A 21,376-nucleotide genomic window follows, 5' to 3' on the forward strand; every position below is an offset into this window, starting at 1 on the left:
TCTCTCCCATTTTATTACATACACCAGACTGGGCCTCTCTTAGGTTTTTTTGACATGAAAGCCTTCCTTACCCATTGTGGAATATGCATTATCATAAGCAATGCACTTCTGTGTTAGGTTGGTAAGGCTCTGTGCAGAACTTTACCCATCCTTGGCTTGCCAGCCTGTTAAATTAATAACTCTGTCTGGGAGTTCATTTTCAGTTTCAAGTCATGTACTTTGGCTGTCAGCCTGTTGATGTAGTTAATTATCCATGGCCTGAGGTCAGTATTTCCATTTTGGTCAAACCTCAGGAATGGTATATATAGCTTGATCATGCTAGCCCTTCTTATCCTGGGAATACTTCTATTCCTGCCCATGGCAAGCTTTCTAACATGTAACAGTTGCTACATCAGCATTATGCTATGTGATAAAACTGAGCTTATATCCTTTCTGGATTCCTAATAAGAAAAACCATGGAGAGGAAGTAATAGTGAGTAACAGACAATGTCAGGCCCTGAGGCCAGACTTGGTGGGCTCCAATTCTTCTGTACCATGACTTCCATGGCTATGCTAAGTGACAATATTAGCTATTCTCTATGGGGCTCTGTTTCCTCATCTGTGAGGTAGAAATACTAAGAAAACATACTTGTGAGATTACAAAAGGTTTGAATAGGTATTTATGTTCTTGGCTCACCTTAAGTGCTACTAAAGGTCATTCACTTGGTTTTATTACAGAAAGGATGAACTTGTGATCAAAAGAAAAGAGAATTTGAGGGAATCACCTTGGACAAACAATAGCAAGGACATATCTACTCATCTCAAAAACTCAAGATATCTTATCAGCTAGTTAATGGGGAATGACAAAACACTGGAAGACTCAGGCAAACCATGTTCTTTTCCTCTGCTACCTGGAACCTGGATGTTGTGAAAGGGAGCCTCTGCTTTCATAGGTCCTACTGGGCATACTCTACCGCAGCTGACACGCTGGTCCCGCTCATGCCTGCTCTTTCTGGGATTTACATGGACATAAGACAGCTTCCTGAGGATGATTACTCATACAGAGAAATACTTAATTCTTATCAGGGTGGCTTCATAACCAGCACCTTGTCATCTCTGCCCATAAACTCCTAGTCAAAGCCTCATGTGAGCATATTAATACAGCGTCCAGGTGTGAAGTGGGGTCAGGAGGAGCACATTGAGTAGGAAAGGGAAAATCTCACAATCATACGGGGAAGGAGGCCACCAGGATGAAGGATCAGGACACTGACTGAGACTACTGCTTATAGAACTACCTGCCTCCTGCTATCTAGTTTCCTCTGACTCTTTGCTCGGTCAGCTTCACATTCTCAGCCATCCCTAGGTACCCAAGCTTGTCTATAGACAACTGATTTACAAGCCTCAGGCACACAGTGAGATGCAGCCTTTGAAATTTGAACACTTCCAAGGAACAACACTACACTGTGGCCCTTGATAAAAATACCATCCCCAGGGTCCCTGCCTCCTGTGGGGAGAGATGTGGGACTTGCAGTCTCCAGGGAGCCAGTGCTAAGTGTCCACACCGGGGAGATCAGGCATGGGTAAATTTAGGCAGAACATGCACCCTCATGCTTTCAGCTCAGACAGAAGTGGGAGAGATCTGGCCTCTCCAGAGCCTGGTGTACCAAGCAGAAGCATTGACCCCCAAGTAAGGGCTCGGCCCCATTTTGAGGACAAAGTACACTTAATAGCTTTGAAAATGCGCAGCTGGAATAAAAATTGTTACCAAAGTGGGTTCTTCAAATTTTAGATAAAAGCAATTGCCGTGAAAGCTTCAGTCAATTGAGTCGTACCAAATGCAGCCAGATGACTTAATGCAGCTATGATAGAGTCAGGCACTGATTCTGGGAAAGGTCAAGGGGACAGTGGGTGTCTGGAAGCCAACAGCACCCTCTGTGTTTGCAGTCAGAAGACAAGGGCAGGGGTGGGCAAAGAGAAGAGCTCCTTTCCTGTATTGAGAGTGAGGCAGTATACTGCAAAAGGGGTTGGCTAGGAAGCTCTGGGCATGCTCAACAGAGAGGCTACTTGCTCACTCCTCAGAGGCCGTGCTGGCCTGCTCCAGGAGACCTTTGTCCTCTTACATCTGCTTGAGCCCTGACACATTACCCTTCTTGTAGCTAACTTTTACTGAGAGATGACCAACGTAAGACACAATTTTGCCTCAAGAAGCAGACAGACAGGAACGTCAATGCTTCAACCAAGCTGGAAAGGGGTGCTAAGACCTATTCCTGGTGTCAGGGGAGGCTAGAGAAGCTGAATCTCATCAGACAGGATGGTGACTGACTGAGTAAGGAACTGATGTGCATTACAGGAAGAGAGGGCAATACAAGCAAAGGAGAGAGCCTCTAAAACATTTCAGACTTGTGCATGAATCTCCTTTGGTGGAATGAAGAATGTCAGCGATGATGAAGAGGGTGAAGGGGATGGGAATAGTTACCCACAAAACTCAATTTCCATCACTGGAAAAGAGTCAAATGTATGATCTGACCACAAGAAAAAATAAGGCTGAAAACGAGTCTGTCTCTCTCAACAACTAGTTCTCAAGAGGGTAGGAACAGGAATATTATCTTTTGACTTCCTTTACAGTTTTCAAGAATCTTACACCTTCTTGATGGGAAGAGCATTTCAGGGTTGTTGTGAGTGACAGTTCAGGATGGGACTGCCACCAATTTCCAATAGCTGCAGCTGAGTGAATCAGCAACAACTCTGTCCTGACCCTTGAACTGGAATAGGTTTTGATAGGCCAGTTTGTCTATTAGACTATGAGAGTCTTAATGATCTCCACCTCATACAATGCTGAGCCAGTTGTCAGGAGTCATATAAATAAAAGGGAAGGAAGGACTAGTTAATGAAGGAAAAAATCAATGGGGTCAATGTTCTAAGAGGTGAGAGAACAACCAATCACTATAGAAGTACAAAAATGTAAACTTCACCAGAAACAACATCAGCTAAATAATAATGTGTTTGCTCACAAAGGAGTAAAAGTACTTCCTTACAAAATGTATCATAAGAAACCAGCAAATAAAGAAGCCTCATGGCAGTGCTTCTTAACCTTCCTGATGCTACAACCCTTTAATACACTTCCTAGTGTTGTGGTGAACCCCAACTATAAAATTATTTTTGTTATTACTTCATAACTATAATTCTGCTGTTATAAATTGGAATGTAAATATCTATGTTTTCTGATGATCTTAGACAACCCCTGTGAGAAGGTTGTTTGACGCCCCCCCCCAAGGATGATGGCCCACAAGTTGAGAGCCACTGCCTTATGGGAAAAAACCCTGTAAGTAATACAGTATGAAGAAGAGGACTCTTGTGCATATGATGTATCTGTGGGGCGGATAGATATCTACGCAGCTAGTGAGTTGTTCTTTTATGTCAGGGATAAAGGGGAAGATTTTATATGTACAGGGATTCCTGTCATTGGTATGGTATTTTTGCCTTATTGCATATGATGAAACCAAGACAAGGTGGAGGAATAAATTAAATGAAGAAACACATGTCAGAAAGAATTGAGCTATCAACGCAGCTGTCATATTCTGGAGCCTGTGATCCTAGCCACATAGCTCTGCTGCTAAGGCTACAGACGGGAATGCATATGCACACTCAAAGAACAGTGTGACCTGTCCAAGAGTTGTTTCCAAGACAGTAAATCTAGTAGGCATAGAGACAAAACAGAGGTATAGTACATTCAAATGGCTCCCTTCTACTGGCAGATACGTCCCTAGATCCCCAGCAGGTCTCTAAAAGCAATACTATTAAACCCTTACATATACATCTACATCTACTATACTTTCCTTGTGTGTGTGTGTGTGTGTGTGTGTGTGTGTGTGTGTGTGTGTGTGTGTGTGTGTGTATGAAGAAGAGGACTCTTGTGCATGTGATGTATCTGTGGGGTGGATAAATATCTACGTAGCTAGTGAATTGTTCTTTTATGTCAGGGATAAAGGGGAAGATTTTATATGTACAGGGATTCCTGTCATTGGTATGGTATTTTTGCCTTATTGCATATGATGAAACCAATACAAGATATATATATATATATATATATATATATATATATATATATATATATATATATATATTCATATATATGTATATATATATGATTAAGTGCAATTTATAAATTAAGCATAGTGAGAGATTATTATCAATAACTCATAGTGAAATAAGACAATGATAAAAATGCCCTGTAATAAAATATTCCTGTGGTTTAGAACCATTCTTTGTGTGCCTGAGTTAGGGAAGATGTTTGCACATGTGTGAGCAAGCATGCAGAGGCTAGGTCTCAACCTTAGGCGCCATCTACCTAATATTTTTCTATTTGGTGTTTTTTATATTTTAAATATTTTCTGACCTCAGATAACTGTAAGAAACTAAAACCATAGGAAGAGACAGAGGGAGTAAGGGAAGTGCTGTAGAGCTACATGGGGACAAAAATGGACATTTGAGTGGATCTTATGGAGGCAGGTATCAGCATTTGAACACCAGAACCATCAGTTGTGTTCCATCAAGGTCAATCCTCAGTGTAAGTTCATGGGTTCAACTTACATGCTCAGCCAAGCTCAGTAGAGTTCTAATTGTGCAGTGACCTCCAGTACCTGGAGCTGGACCACAAAATGAGCTGCTCCAGCCTGATCAAAGCAGCCCACATCCGTTGCTTCTGTAGTTTGAAGCTGTAGGAAAAGTAAGCCCTCCTGTGAAAGCAGCAAGATTCAAGGAAATCTGCCTACTGGCAAGATTTACTTCATAGACCTCAGGCACAGAGTAAGCTACCAGGGCCTCTACTTGGAGCCAGCCCACTTAACCTTCTACTCAGCATCCTCACCAGAAGATCAAAGGCAGCTTCCATCCTATCAGCCTGCTCTGGCATTCCCACTTTTGTATCTACTTCCCACACACCTTTTAGGAAGTAACATCCCTATGCTATGAGGTTGTACAATCCAGGAATGGGGAGCACACCCTGTATAACCATTTCCTCCATACCCTGATACTGGCCATCATCAGTTCAAATGGATATTACTTATGACACTATCTGAATGCAGCATGTGGCTCATTTTAAATGCCATCATACAAGCTAAGGCTCATTTCACCACCTTTGTGTCTCCAAAACCAGCCAGTGTGTCACTTTAGAATTTAATGTATTTTGTAGGATACAGAGAAATACTGTGGCGTAGACAGAGTAGAGTAATGCCATACTCTCATAGGGCAGGCTGTGTTTTCTTTTCAGTCTTTCCCTCACTCATACTTCCTCTCCTCCCACCCTCTTCCCTCTCTACTCTTGCACTCTCTTTTATCCATTCTTTCTGCTATATAAAAAACCATGTGTGTTTAACGTATACAATTTGATGATTTTGGAGATGAGTTCATATGTATACTGCTATCAGTCTATGCCATGAATCTATGCTTCAACTACAAAACTTTCTTCCCAGTGGCTTTGTTTATAATTAGATTGTGTATATTAAGAACATATGACAGAAATCTACATTTTTAGCATATTTGTTAACTATATATTGTAGTACTGTTAACTACAGGCACTGTGTTATATATAAGCCTCTAAGACTTCTGTAAATAAAAGATTTTCGCCCTCTGACTAATATGTCCTTGTTTTCTTATCCCCACTAACTTAAAAACCAGCATTTCACTCTATGCACCTGTGAATTTGTCTAGTTTAGACATGTCTAGATTATAACAGTACCTTCTGGGTATAATAGTATCCCCCAGGTTCATCTTCATCATCAAAGTGCAGGATCTTTTTTTAAATATAGCAATATTTTAATATATGTATGTATATACCACATATTGATTATGAACCCATCTATTTACACATCTAGGTTGTTTCTATATCTAGCCAACTATAAGTAATGGTACAACAGACATGATAGTGCAAACAGTTAACAATATTGATTTCATTTTGTTTCCTTCAGCTCTATAAGGTTCCAGAATCCACGACTCCTCCCAGGATGTATGGGCACTCCCCAATTCAACTGGCTTGGTGACATCCAGACCTGGTGGGGTCTGCAGTCCATCTTTTCCCTCCAGGAATTTAGACAATACTGTGTGCAAGGCCAGGAGGGGTGAAGTGGAGTCTAGGACAAATGCTGTGATTCTGGGTTTTCCCATTTCTCCCTTTTGGGAGGTTTTCAGACATGGCTGCTCACCAGAGTAAAAGAATGAAGCAGAGTCATGAGAATGAGTTGGGGATGCCGTTTTGAAGATCTTAATGTTGCAACTTTTTTAAGAGAAGGCCTTCTCCAGTAATCTTTAAAGCAGCTTTCTGAGATGGTCTTAGATTTCTTAGCTTTCTGAGATGATCAGATAGTATATTTCTTTATTGGGGTGGATTTGAATACATATGCTTTTGGAGGGATGGACAAAGGGTTATATAGTTTTGGCAAAGGAGGTTGGACTATCCAGGGTGGGAAAAGGTCTTTGGCTGAAGGCTTATTGTACTGACGATGCTCTATTTGCATGGGAAAGAATTCCAGATGCTGTGCCACATGACTGACTAATACCTATGACAATCTGATGTGAGTCTCCAGGTACGTGCTCCAAGGCAGGCACAGAAACAGGGAGGGAGTTAGTTATGTTTCTGCTGGTCTCAAGTTTTGAGATTTCCAGGATTTGAACACTGCTCTGCCTTGCCAGTTCCATACACACCAGTTCCTCTATTGGCATAGCCCACATGCCCCACAGCTCTGCAGTACGGTTTCCAGATTATATGGTAATTCTATTTTTAATATTTAAAGGGATTTCACTGTTTTTTTCAAAATGGCTCTAGTCACTTACCCTCCTTCCAGTCTGCTGTTTTTCTGTGCTATTTATAATGGCTTTCTTTTATTTTTAACTACATTCTATTTATACGTGTAAGGGTTTGTGACCATGAGCACAGTTGCCTACAAGGGCCAGAAAAGTGATAGGATCCCCTTCTGAGCTCCTGACATAAGAGCTGGGAATTAAACTCCACTCCTCTTCAAAAGCAGCAAGTGCTCTTGATCACTAAGCCATGTCTCCAACTCCAGGACATTCTTTATAAAATGGAATCTTTCCAAACGTTCCTAACAAGATGCGAAGTTATCATGGAAAAACAATGTGTCCCCTCTGACACTTTTTACCACTCAGAGATGATATTCTGCCCAATATCTACACTGAGCTACCTGAAATTATATGAGCTTCCAGAGTGATGATCTTCTGGGGTGGCAAGTAAATATAAACCATATGCTACTTAAGAGGCTGAGGGATAAACCAATAGGCAACACCGACTGGTCACTGAATAAGCATAAAGATATGAGTTTAAAACCCCAGAACCCATGTATTAGATATGGCTGTGCCTTCAGAAAATGCAGTATTTTCTGAGAGACAGAAACAGGAGGATTTCTGGGCCATTCTGGCTTCCAGCCTATCTCTAGGTTTAGTAAAATATTCAGTCTCAAGAGAATGAAATGGAAAATGATAGAGCAGAACACTCAACCTCCTCCTCTGGTCTCTGCATGTATGAACATGTATGCATGCATATGTGTGTGCACACACACATGTGCACAGTCACATGTGCACAGTCACACATGCATAGATAGCAGCATGCATGAACAGGAATGCACCCACAGACACACATGTGCACAGACAACATATACACACACATAAACCAAATACAAATAGGGTCTTATGAGCTAAACTCCAGGAAAAATTTTATACATTTGTCAGATAAGATTAAAATAATTAATAGCATGACTTAGTAAAATCAGGCAAATGTGTGTGTGTATGTATGCATACATATGTGAATATCTTTGTCAATAAGGCTAAAAAGTTAAATAAACTCTACCTAGAAATAAATCTGTGGATTGATCTGTCACAAACAGATGTACTTAGACCTAAGAAATATAATGGAGGATATTCAATTATTTATATTTTTCATCCATTAATAAAGAATGTTAGGCACTATTTCATCTTTAAATTAATATTGCTTATTCTTATATGCATTTTGTATAATTAGCACATGTAATATGTTATTACAAACTATATACTAACTCTTGTGAAGGAAACCAACAGTATCAGTCTAAAGATAAACTACTACCTAAAATATTATATAATCATATAATGAAAAATGATATTGATAGATGACACATGATATAAATAATCTGACAAATAAGGTAGTATAGACTTATATTAGCTACTTTTTTGTTGCTGTGACAAAATGCCTCTGAAAAGGAGCTTAAGTAAAAAATAGTTCATTTTGGCTCCTGGTTTGTACTACACTCCATCATGGCATAGAAGGGATGGCAACAGGACTGTGATGTGGTTGGTCATACTCTGTTACAGTCAGGGAAGACAATGGCAAATGGTGGTACTCAATTCTCCTATTTTATGCAGCCCAGGAATCCCAGTCCATGGGATGGTGGCACCAACATTCAGAATGGGACTTCTCCCTTCAGCTAAATCTCTCTCAAAATACCCTCACAAACCTACCCAAAGGGGTGTTTCCTAGGGGACTCAAAACTCGTACAAGATGTCAGTCAAGATTAATTATCACAGTATTTTATACAAATTATATAGTGTATTGTGTATATACTGATTGTTCTTGGGTCACTGATCCATATGTCATATCATGTCCTCACTCATTTCCTGTGGTTCCTTCCTCTAAGATCCTTCCATATCAGCACAGCAATGTATAGGGCCTATTTTCACCCAAGAAGATCCAAAAGTCACTTTTGAGAACAAGGGAGTGATTTTGAGAAAGAGAGGAACAGAAAATTTATTTTTTTTCTACCAGGAAAACAAAGTCAACCCTTCTATTCATCACAGGTTACAGTAGTAACCTGTCAGGTTCAGATACAGGGCACACTAGAACCCTGGGCCATGAGACTCAGGGATACAATCAGTAAAAGTAGGTAGTGCTTAAAGTCTCAGCAACCTGTTGCAGAAGACATGGAAGATCAGAGAAGATGATCCTGTAACCTTCAAGTTTGGTGCTTAAAAGTCTGTCAGGTAGATGCATCTAGAATACCTCTAGAGATTAAAAAAAAAAAGGTGAAAGATAGTGAATTCATGAGATTATGGTGGAGAAAAAAAGAATAGAGAAAACCTGGCTAGAAAAGCCAACTTCCCCCCCCCCCGGGTCTTATATATCATCCTGGAGTTACAGTAAGAAAAAAGTCTCCACAGCTGTGAGGAGATGAATGTATTTCCAAGCATGAGGCTGTCTGGGAATTCTGCTTATAAAAGCAAGTAATACTTGATACTGCTGCTATGGAGTATGTTTATGCTCATTCAGCTTCTAAATACAGAGTTATGTGGTAAGGTATCTTTTCAGTATTTCAAATATCCCCAGGAGTGCTTGGAAAGGGGGGAAAGATGTACCAATGGCAATACTCTATAAAACTAATTACCTGGGAAATTATATAGGAAAAATACATGCAATACAGGTGTTCCATGTAGTGAATAAGCCAGGACAAGCTCTGCATTGATGAGTCACAAATGAAAATATTGAATATAAAGTGTCTATTAGCCTTGTGGCTCCACATTTGAAATCACTGGTTAAATGTATCCACAGCACTTCAGTGCCACCAGCCATGGTAATTAGGCCATGACACCAGTCCCATTCTCTTCCATCCCAAGCTAGCAGTGAAAATTTCAGTTTGGGCTGTGTGACCCCTTTCCCCTACTCAGACAAGACCTAAATGTTTCATCTGATCCTCACCTCAGAAGCCTGGCTTCTGGTGACTCTCAGACAGAGCTCCAGACTGCCTGCTCCCACAAGTGGATCTCTAGTGCCAAGTCTATTGGTTATGTTTTCTCCTTCCACAAAGATAACAGCATGCAATCAATAAAAGAGATGGGAAGTCATTACACTAAATAAAAATGCATGGCTATATGATAAGAAATACAAACATACATTAAGTCTCCAAGTCTTCCTCTCCATATGACTCTTGACTGATTATCACCTATGTCTATCTTTATGATGTCACTGGGGAAGAAGGACAACAGGAAACCCCAGCTCCACCATGATACACACAGATAATTACTGTCATGCAATCTCTTTATTGCATTTCCTGTCACTGTCTTTAATTTATCTGTACTCCACACTCTACATATGGATGGAATTCTCACTCGTGCCTATAGTTGCCTATAGTTTTTCTCTCAACTATTTTTTTAGCTTTACTCTCTTCTGACTTCTTCCCTTTTTGGGGGGGAGGGGAAAAGAGAGGGTGGGAGGGAGAGATAGAAACAGATAAAGACAATGAGAGGGCAGGAGCAGGGAGAAGGAGAGAAAGACAGTGTATGTATGTGCCCACACATGCATGTGTGCTATATCATGTATATAATACACCCTGTAGTGATCCCAATGAGTCATCTTGTTGTATTCAAGCCAAATCTATGTCACAATTCAATGACAAAGGTGACAGTATCCAACTTCCTGGAGTGAATTATGGTAGATGTTTAACATCTTTAAACATCTCAAAAGCCAAACTCTAGAGTGCTTCAAACTTTACTTCCTATTTTTTTTTTGAGGCTAACATGACACAATAATGGAAAATTCCACACCTGACCTCAAATAATGAATCACATCCAAAATGAAGGTGCAGTAAACTATTGTATTAAATTGTTTTCAGGCTTTGTATATGAAGCATATATGAAACCATACATGAACTTCTAATTTTATTTAATAAGGAATCAATAACTTCATTTTTTCAAAAGCAACTTTAGATTTCTGTATTTCTGTGTCCTTCTCAAATTCAACATGACCAAATTAAAGCTTCAGAGTCTTGCTCTTCAAGACTACTATCTCTCCTTCATCTCTATCAATGACAACCCTTCCATTTTTATTACTCTGTTTCAAAGCTTTAGAGTCAATCTTATGTTATTCTTCATTTCACACACCATAGTCAGTCTGTCAGACTCTTCTCCTGACTCCAAAATATACTGAAAATCTAAATATTTTGCACAGTCTCTACTGCTAACCTCTCTCCAGGCCAACAAAATGTCCTCTACATACTGAAATACTTCCCTGGTTGGTGTCTTCATTCTTCCACTTCCCACATTACCTCTTCTTAGCACACCAGAAAGACTGAACTATCAAAGTACAACATCATCTAGGACTGACTCTTCCAGTAGTGACTCACCATGTCCCATATAAGTTTGGGATCCTTGTGGGATCTGTTCTAGGCTAAGTTCAGACACACATGTGTGGGGAGCCGACAGAAGGCGGCTATCATTCTTGCAGCCATCTTGAGCCATATACCCTGACAAGAGACTTGTTTACAACAGCCTACAACAGCTGAGCACACTCTGATAACATCTTGTTTTAGATACCCAGGATCTTCCCTTGGGTATGTGAGACTTAAAGGCATGACTTAAAGGCATGACTTAAAGGTGTGATTTAGAGACAAGACTTAAAGGCGAGACTTAGAAGTGAGACATATAAAAGGCGAGAGGCAGACAGAAGAGAACACTCAAACTTGGACAAAAGACTAGAACTTGGACTAGAACTAGGGAAGAACTTAGATTTAGGAACTTGAGACTTGAGACTAGGAACCAGACACTTGTAACTTGTAACTAGGAACTTGAGATTAGGCACTTGAGGCTTGAGACTTAGAACTCAGAAAGAGAAACTTGGAACTAGAAAAGAGACTACCAGCTGGAACAGGATAAGGACTTGAGATTTATTACAGCTGGAATTAGGATTAGGACCTGAGACTTGGTGCTAGGAACTAGGGACTTGGAGAGAAGAAGAGAGACTGAAGAATAAATGGGATTGAATCACACTCTGTCTGGTCTCCATTCTTCACATCCATCCTCAATGTCTCTCTTGTTGAACCCCAACCTGTGGACCAGAGCAGCTTGGGGCTGTGTGGGCTCTAACAATTAAGCCCCCAGGGCTTTTGGCAGTGCAGGTTCCAACATTGATAGAGTGGTCTCTGACATTTTGGCCCCCAAGCATGGGGCAGAGCAGTCTGCAACATTTTGGCTCCCAAGCGTGGGGTAGTGCGGTTGGCAACACACATGGACTTCTATCACTTTCTCTTGGTACTTGATTCTGTAGTCCCTTGGAATTGTTGATGTTTTAGGGCATATCAGACATATTTTTGTCTTAGGGCATGAGCACAATCTATTGTTGCCTATCTTTGATTTCTTTCTTATGATTATACAATGATATCCTCCATCAAGTCATATTGTGTAATTCAAATCTCAACTGCTTTTCAGTTGACCCTACAACAAGTGACTTGCAGCATCCCCAAACACTCCTGCTGCTCTTCCTCTTGTTTTTCTCCTTTGAATTCGTCACTATTTAATATACTACATGTAGTTGGCCCTCCACATCCTTGGGTTCAGTGCCTATGAATTTATATAACCACACATCAAAAGCATGTGGTAAAAGGACTGGCCCATTAGTAACAGTACTTGAACAAGGAAGAATTGAGTTTGAATTCTAGTCCTTTCACTAAAAATAGATGAATATGGCCACATATGCACTTAAACTCTAGCACCATGGCAGGTAGGGACAGGATCTTTATGGATTGTTGGCTGCCAGTCTAGCTTCAGGTTCCTTGAAATACTCTCTGTCAAAGGAATAACATTGAAGATAACAGAGTAAGACACATGGTGATCTGCTTGAACTTCTATGTGCATAGGTACAAGCATTATACACACACACACACACACACACACACACACACAAACACACATCAAAAGAAACAAGAAAAATGTATGGTAAATATTGTACTAAACATGAACAGACGTTCTTGTCATTATTTTATAAACAATGAAATGTAAAAATTCTGCACACAACAATTGCAATATATTAGGTACACATGTAGTATAGGGGTTACTTAAAGAATATGCAAGATTTATGTAGATTAGGTGCAAATAGTACTCCATTTAATGTAAGCATTGATTACATATGGGTGTCAGCATCTCTAAGGATTCTTGGAACTGACTGTACAAACACTAAGGAAAGCTTGTATGTTATCTCTTTGCTTTCTTGTGGTGTCAATTTCTGGTACTAGAATATACACTCAGGGAAAACAAAGAATTTTGCCCTTTTGGGGGGTTTGTTTTTTATTAATTGATTTACCCATAATGCCTAGAATCTATGGTCAGGAGTGCCAGGAGTACTTGTGGTCAAATATACTTATTAAGTGAATCACTGGGAGAGCATGTAGTCTTCAAACATAGCCTGCAGTGTAAAGCAGCAAAGTAATCATGTCTCAAATAGAAATTCACCTTCTAAAGAAGGCCCAGTGTAGGGAACAGAGGAAAATGAGAAAATATGTCTCATGTGCAACAAAAAACAAGAGAGGACTTTGGCGGTTTGGGATAAAAGAAGTAGAAACTGCAGGAAAAACCACAGCAGCCAAGCTGCATGTCACATTTGATTGAGTACTGTAGAAAATCAATCCATGTTTTAACAAATAATCTGGATAACATCTTCTAATAGAAAGGGGGAAAATATCAAGTGTTAGGGATGAATGTAACCCAATTATTTTATGCAAAAAAACAACATAAAATCAGATTTCACATATTCTTTGTTTATAAAATACATTTGCATTCTCTTCCTGAAAAAAAAAAGTACTTAAAAGATTCTCCAGGCCACTGAATTCAATAATGGGAAACGGTAGGGAGATAGGGAACCCGAAAGCCCTATGATAAGCATTGAAACCAAGTAGAAATCTAAATGACTTTGTGTGAAGTTTGGTTTTAAAATTGATGAACAAGACAAACAGAATAAAGAAACAAAAACCAGAAAGACACAAAGAGTAAGAAATATTGGTCAAGCCAAAGGCTTTACAATGGCTTAGCTTTTAAATAGTAATAGATATAAAAATGTTTCTTAAAGTGTGACTATTCTAATATTAGTTAAAAACAGGATGTTAATTGTAAAATGGGATGTTTTCAAGTTGGGGATGTATAGATGATTAAAGTAAACTATAAAATGTGTTTCACTAAAGTGCGATTAAAATGGCTGTGAGGCACAACGTTTAATAACATCTATTAAAGCCAAAATTATTTATATGCCCTTCAAATCTCTAGTGTTCTTATTTGTCATTTAATTTATTTGAGCAAACACTAAAAATACTTATTGAAATATCCCGCCATGTTTGTGGCCTTGTGACACAAGATAATTTCTGCATTTTTGATGTGTATTTTGATGTGTTCCAGGTCATCTTTATGAAGTAATCTTTGTTGGAGAGAGTATTTGACTCACCTCTCACTTCTCAAAAAGGAATGAAGGTAAAGGATGGAGCTTCAATAAAAAGAACATAAAGGCTTCATCTGAAACAATATATTAGAGGTCAAGGGCAGAGGACTGGGAAAGTGCAGACACCCAAGACTAGGGATATGGGAAATATAGGAGAAAGATCAGTCCTGGTGGGAGGTCTGGGAAAGGCTACTTCAGGATGCTCAAAGACAGATTTGCAACCAGAACTGAGGATAAAAAATAAATGCCAACCTGTCTGCAGTAAGAGGCATACCCTTCCCAGTGGCAGGCCTGGAAAGAATGACAGTGATGACAGCAACAGTCAAGCCTCCTCAAACAAGAGGGAACTCTCCAATAGCTTTCTGCAGGCTCCATACATACCATCAGTTTTTCTGGGTTCCAAACAGAAGTGGTTGTGTCTTGTACTACAAATTCTCATCAGTCTCCACAGCTGTTAGTCTACTCTTTATATTAACATATACATATTAATATACATATATAACATGTAGTAGTATCTTATTTAAGTTTATATTGCTAAATAAAACTAGAGGGACAAAAGTAACTTGGAGAACAATTGGTTTATTTCACTTACAGTTCCATGTCACAGTCCTTCAGCAAAGGAAGTCAAGACAGGAACTCAAGGCAGGAACCTGGATGCAGGAACTGGTACAGAGATCATAAAGGAACTCTGCTTACTGGCTTTCTCATCATCACTTTCTCAGCATGTTTTGTTATAGCATCTAGGAATCACCAGCCCTGGGGCCTCCCACATCCATCATCAACTAAGAAGAGGACCTACAGACAAACCATATTCTATATTTTCTTGACTAAGAGTATTTCTTCCCAGATGACCCTAGCTCCTGTTGAATTGACATAAAAATTTTCCAGCAGTGTGTGTGTGTGTGTGTGTGTGTGTGTGTGTGTGTGTGTGTGTGCGCGCGTGTGTGTGTCTGTGTATCTGTGTGTCTGCGTGTCTGCGTGTGTTGTACCAGAACATATTGCAGCCAGGCTTCAGTTGTAAGTTTCTGAATTTGTACCTGAGTAATACTACTGCTTTTATTTTCTCCTCCATTAGTTTGCAAAGTTCTTTCAACTCAATAGAAGTAAACTGTCTAGTTGGTACTAATTTCTCCATGTTCAATGATGTAAGTAATCTGAGGCTTCAGCAGTAGGACATTACTATCAGGTTACTGAGAGTAACCAATAGATTTGTCAATAGACTGTGATGTTTGCAAGGCAAAGGGGGATCTCATTTATATAATGGAGTAGGAAAGAGAATAAAGATTCTATACTTGAGTCCCAACAAAGTGTTGGGACTGGGGGATTCCTGGGTAGAGAGTAGTTCTGTGAATCATAAAGGAATGGAGGTGGGCTATTTTATGAAAACGTTGAGATGAAACTTAAGTTTCAATGGAAATGTCAGAATGTTCAAGATGTCAGGATCATGAGATGTCCACCAAGGAAAGACACAGGCACAGAATTGGATACACAAAGATAGAGTATTCCTGAATATACACAGAACTGGAGTGGCTGTGCTTATCAAGTTCTTTAGAACCCAAATGATGTTATTATGAGTCTCAGATATTAGCTATGGAACAACCAGCTCTTATGTTTTCTGCGATGAATTTTTATCTTCCTTTGTCCACTCATTTATTGCTAAGCCCTCTTTCCTCACAATTGAAATGGGAATGCTTATTCAATGCCACTGTATACTGAAACTGTGTGGTTTCTTTCATGATGTTATAGGAGCATACAGTTAATAAATAACCTTGACCTTCAGAAGATGCTTGGATTTTAAACAATGCTGAATCTGTTGAATAATACAGGAACATTTTAACTTGGTTTGAATGCATTTGGCACTGTGACCATCTTGAACTTAATAGATAAGAGAGGAAATCTTATGTTGGCAGGTACGGTTTACAAGGAGTAGGCTCGCTGACAGTTTATGTCAATGATTAACTTAATAGGCCCTGGAATCAATTTTAAGACAAATCTCTAAGGATATCTGTGAAAATTTTTCTATATTGGGTTAACTGAGGTGGTTATTTGTATGGCACCATTCTATGGGCTACCTGAACAAAAGCATTCATCTCTCCCTGTTTCCTGACTGTGAATATGATGTGACTACCAGCCCCATACTCCACCTACCATAACTTTCCTGCCATAATGAACTGCACCCTAGAACTGTGAGCCAAAAGAAACCCTCTTAAGTTGCTTTTGTTACAGCAATGAAAGAAATAACTAATATATGGGGTAGATGGAACTAATAAATTAAAAAACGTAGACATCCACAATCAACTGAGGTTTTGATCTTAGCCATTCTGACTGGGGTGAGGTGGTATCTCAGGGTTGTTTTGATTTGCATTTCCCTGATGACTAAGGATGTGGAACATTTCTTAAGGTGCTTCTCTGCCATTCAAGTTTCCTCAGTTGATAATTCTTTGTTTAGCTCTGTACCCCATTTTTAATAGGGTTATTTGGTTGTCTGGAGTCTAATTTCTTGAGTTCTTTGTATATATTGGATATCAGCCCTCTATTGGATGTAGGATTGGTGAAATCTCTTCCCATTCTGATGGTTGCCATTTTGTCCTATTGACAGTGTTCTTTGCTTTACAGAAGCTTTGGAATTTTATGAGGTCCCATTTGTCAATTCTTGATCTTAGAGCATAAGCCATTGGTGTTCTGTTCAGGAACTTTTTTGTGCCTAGGTATTCGAGGGTCTTCCCCACCTTCTCTTCTATTAGTTTCAGTGTATCTGGTTTTATGTGAAGGTCTTTTATCCACTTGAACTTAAGCTTTGTACAAGGGGATAAGAATGGATCTATTTGCATTCTTCTACATGCTGACCTCCAGTTGAACCAGTGCCATTTGTTGAAAATGCTGTCCTTTTTCCACTGGATGGTTTTAGCTTCTTTGTCAAAGATCAAGTGACCATCAGTGTGTGGGTTCATTTCTGGATCTTCAATTCAATTCCATTGATCTTCCTGCTTGTCTCTGTACCAATACCATGCAGTTTTTATCACTATTGCTCTGTAGTACAGCTGAGGTCAGGGATGGTGATTCCTCTAGAAGGTCTTTTATTGTTAAGAATAGTTTTCGCTATCCTAGGTTTTTTGTTATTCCAAATGAATTTGCAAATTGCTCTTTCTATCTCTATGGAGAATTGATTTGGAATTTTGATGGGGATTACATTGAATCTGTACATTGTTTTGGATGTGGAGAAAGAGGAACACTCCTCTATTGTTGGTGGGATTGCAAGCTGGTACAACCACTCTGAAAATCAATCTGGTGTTTCCTCAGAAAATTGGACATAAGATTACCATGAGAAACCAGCTATACTACTCCTGGGCATATACCCAAAAGATACTCCATCATATAACAAGGACATATAATCCACTGTGTTCATAGCAGCCTTATTTATAATAGCCAGAAACAGGAAAGAACCCAGATGTCCTTCAGCAGAGGAATGGATAAAAAAAAATGTGGTATATTTACACAATAGAGTATTACTCAGCTATTAAAAACAATGAGTACGAGAAATTCTTAGGTAAATGGATGGAACTGGAAAGTATCATCCTGAGTGAGGTAACCCAATCACAAAAGAACACACATGGTATGCACTTACTAATAAGTAGATATTAACCCAAAAGCTTAAAATAGCCAAGATTCAACTAACAGACCACATGAAGCTCATGAAGAAGGAAGACCAAGTGTGGGTGCTCCGGCCCTTCTTAGAAGGAGTAACAAAATACTCAAGGGAGCAAATATGGAGACAAAGTATGGGACAGAAACTGGAGGAGGGGCTGTCTGGAGACCATTCCACCTGGGTTTCCATCCCATGTGCAGTCACCAAAGGTAGAAGCTGATGTGAATGTCAGGAAGTGCATGTTGACAAGAGCTTGATATAGCTGTCTCCTTAGAGGTCTGCCAGAGTCTGACATATTCAGAGGCAGATGCTCACAGCTAATCATTGAACTGATCAAGGGGTTTCCAATGGAGGAGTTAGAGAGAAAGAGTTAAAAGGGTTTGTGGCCCCATGAGGAGAGCAACAATACTAACCAACCAGAGCTCCCCAGGGTCTAAATCACCAGCCTGGGAGCACATAGGGAGGGATCCATGACTCCATCTGTATATGTAGGGGAGGATGGCCTTGTTGGGCATAGGTGGGAGAGGAGATCCTTGGTCCCATGAAGGCTGGACACTGAGAATGGGGGAATTCAAGGGTGAGAAGATGGGAGTAGGGGGGTAGGTGGGGACACATCCTCATAGAAGCAGGAGGAGGAGGATGGAATAGGGGGTTCTTGGGTGGGAGGAGAACGGGGTGAGGGGATAACATCTGAAATGTAAATATAATATCCAATAAAAATTAAAAATTAAAAGAATTAAAAAAATATAGACGTGAAGCATCACTCCAGATGAAGGAAACATAGAAAGCCAGGATAGAAATGTGCATCTGAGTTCCCAGGCAGGGTCCTCTTGTTATAAAAGACATTATTGGGACTATTAGTAAAGCTTCAGATGACTTTCTGAGCATAAACTGATGAAGGTCATTAGTGCTTGATGGCAATCTTTTTCCATGTGTTAAAAAGTATTTCAAAACGAAAAGTTAACAAAACCATACATCAGCGACTTATCAATGTAGATTTAGCATAGAAACAGAAACCATTTTTCACAATGAGTCAAATTTTGCATATATATATTTGATATTGCAGATATGGAGCCAGCAAGTACCACAAAGACAAACATGAAAGATTTCAACCCACTTGCAACCTGATCTGGGTTTGTCACACTTACCCCCACACAGTGAGTGCTGCTAGTCCCAGCTCCAGCTGGCCTCCAGGGTGGAGAAGGTACTAAAAGTAGCCACTAGCAACCAGCACTCAACTCTTCTGTTTTGGCACATAAAGCAACCACAGAAAATGCTCAGACAAACAAGCGTGGCCACACTTGTGGCCACAGCCTGGACTTTGCATACTTTGATTAAGAGTTGTGAGTGAGTTACTTTTCCAACACTATGGGAGAATGTCAAACAGTCCCAATTAAAGGGAGCAAAGACTTAGTTCAGATCATAAATTCAGTGGTTTCCAATCCATCATGGAAGACCTGAAAGAGTGACTCACTTCATGGCAGCAGAATATGGGAGACTGTTCGGATAACAATGGCAGACCAGGAAACTAAGAGAAGGGCAGGAGCCTTTAAGGTCTCACTTCATAATGACCCACTTCAACCCCATCTTATAAGAGCACCCCAGCCTTCCAAAATGACACTACCATCTGAGAATAAGAATTCAACGAATACACACCTGTGGGGCACATTTCAGGTTTAAACTGTAAGAGGGTATTTCTTTATTGCCCAATTAGTGTGCCTTCAAACCTTCAAAGATTCGGGCTGCTGATTTTCCTTCTCAGGTCCAGAAATCTCTTCTCATGTTTTGATCATCAAACATGCCGTTGCTGGCTAATTTTATATCTCCCACCCGAAGAAATAGGTATGGGTATTATTATTTATTTGCACTGCTATTTCTTTGAAAAGTGTGTGCATTTAAACAGCGGAGGGCTTCTTGCCTCCAGTTTCCTAGGATATACTGCTGTATTTAATGCTGTTGACATCATTCCATATGATGCTGCATTGTTTACGTGCTGCCCTAAACACTAGCTTCAAATAATTCTCAGAGCTATTACAAGTGCCTCACTGAGGATGATCATAAATGCAAATCTTCCCTGAGTATACAGGAAAATGTAAATGTTAGCTCTTTTTCTGGTCGTCTTAGATTTACAATTGGAATTTTGTAACATAAGTGGAGATGTGCATCTTCAAACTATATCTCCTCTTGAACTTTGCAGTCATAATTACTGAGTTCCTGGTACGCAATCTGTTCTTTTGGAGTGTTTCCTGTATGCCCACCTTCCTATGCTGCTACCTGGGTGGAAGACAGGCAAGGGGCCATGGTTAGGGTGAGAGAAGCATTTTTCTTCACAGCAGGAATGCCTATCACTCATTAGACCCGCTTTAAAACCAAAGGACAGAGCACAGTGTAAGCACATAACACAGAGCAAGAGAACATCACCAAGGAGACTACAGGAGGAAGGGAGTCCAGCTTCTAACACCTGCCTACCCTCTGGCCTTCATGACACATGGACTGGAGAGGAATGGCAGTGTGACCTGGGAACCAACATCAGTCTAACGGACTCCTGCCGTGATACCTACTGTCTAAATATACTGTGGGATAAAAGCAGTACCACAGGTAGTATTTGAACTGGAGTTTACATGAGGCTTGACCCCAAGAGCTAGAAATGAACCCCAGGTAAATTGGAACCATATACTCACTCTTTGACATGCACAGGAGACATCTATAGACCATAGGCCAGCACTGTAGCTCCTGTGGCTCAATCTCAATCTGAGAAATGCCATACTAGGCAGTGGAAGAAAGGCACCTACTAGGATATTCTCGCTAGTATAGGGAAACCCTGTAAGAGTGAAAGTCCTATGTCTATTCATGGTATCACTCTAAACTTGTGTATGAGAAAAAGGGTTAGATCACCCCAAAGATGAGATAAAACTTTTATGTCTATTTGGGTCCTGACCCAGGCTTACAGCAGCCAGCCTAGACTGTATTGTCAGCCCCAACAGAGATGAAGGGGCCAGTTTTCCAAGCCTACGTATAAGTCTTTGCCACATCCCAAGGAAATTATCACAAAATATAGGACAAATTGAATTATAACAGACAGACCAGCACCGTGGGGTACAAGGGGGTGAAGTTATTAATTCCTGCCTAGAAAAAAATGAGATTAGCTGAGTGAATTTAAGCAGAGCCTCTAAGCAGAGATGACCTATGTGGGTACAGTCAGCAGAAGACCTACACACTGGAGGGACAGGCAATGACTTTCCTTTGGGAAAAGAAAGGGTCAATAGTGAACCTACATGGCCATTTGGGGGTCAGAAGTATATCAGTCCATGAATACTAGAAAATTCTGGGAAGGACTAAACATTGCATTAAGAAGGTGGCTGAGAAACACTGAAGGGAGAAAATAATTTGAGGGCAAAGAGTTCATCAGAGAATGGCAGAGGCAAAATGAGATGTCAGTTATGTGTCATGAAGAAAACATTCTGAAAAATGCATCATTGGGTGACTTTGTCATTGTGCAAACAGCATGGACTGTACTT

Source organism: Arvicanthis niloticus, chromosome 3, assembly GCF_011762505.2.
Source record: "Arvicanthis niloticus isolate mArvNil1 chromosome 3, mArvNil1.pat.X, whole genome shotgun sequence".
Taxonomy (NCBI): Eukaryota; Metazoa; Chordata; class Mammalia; order Rodentia; family Muridae; genus Arvicanthis; species Arvicanthis niloticus.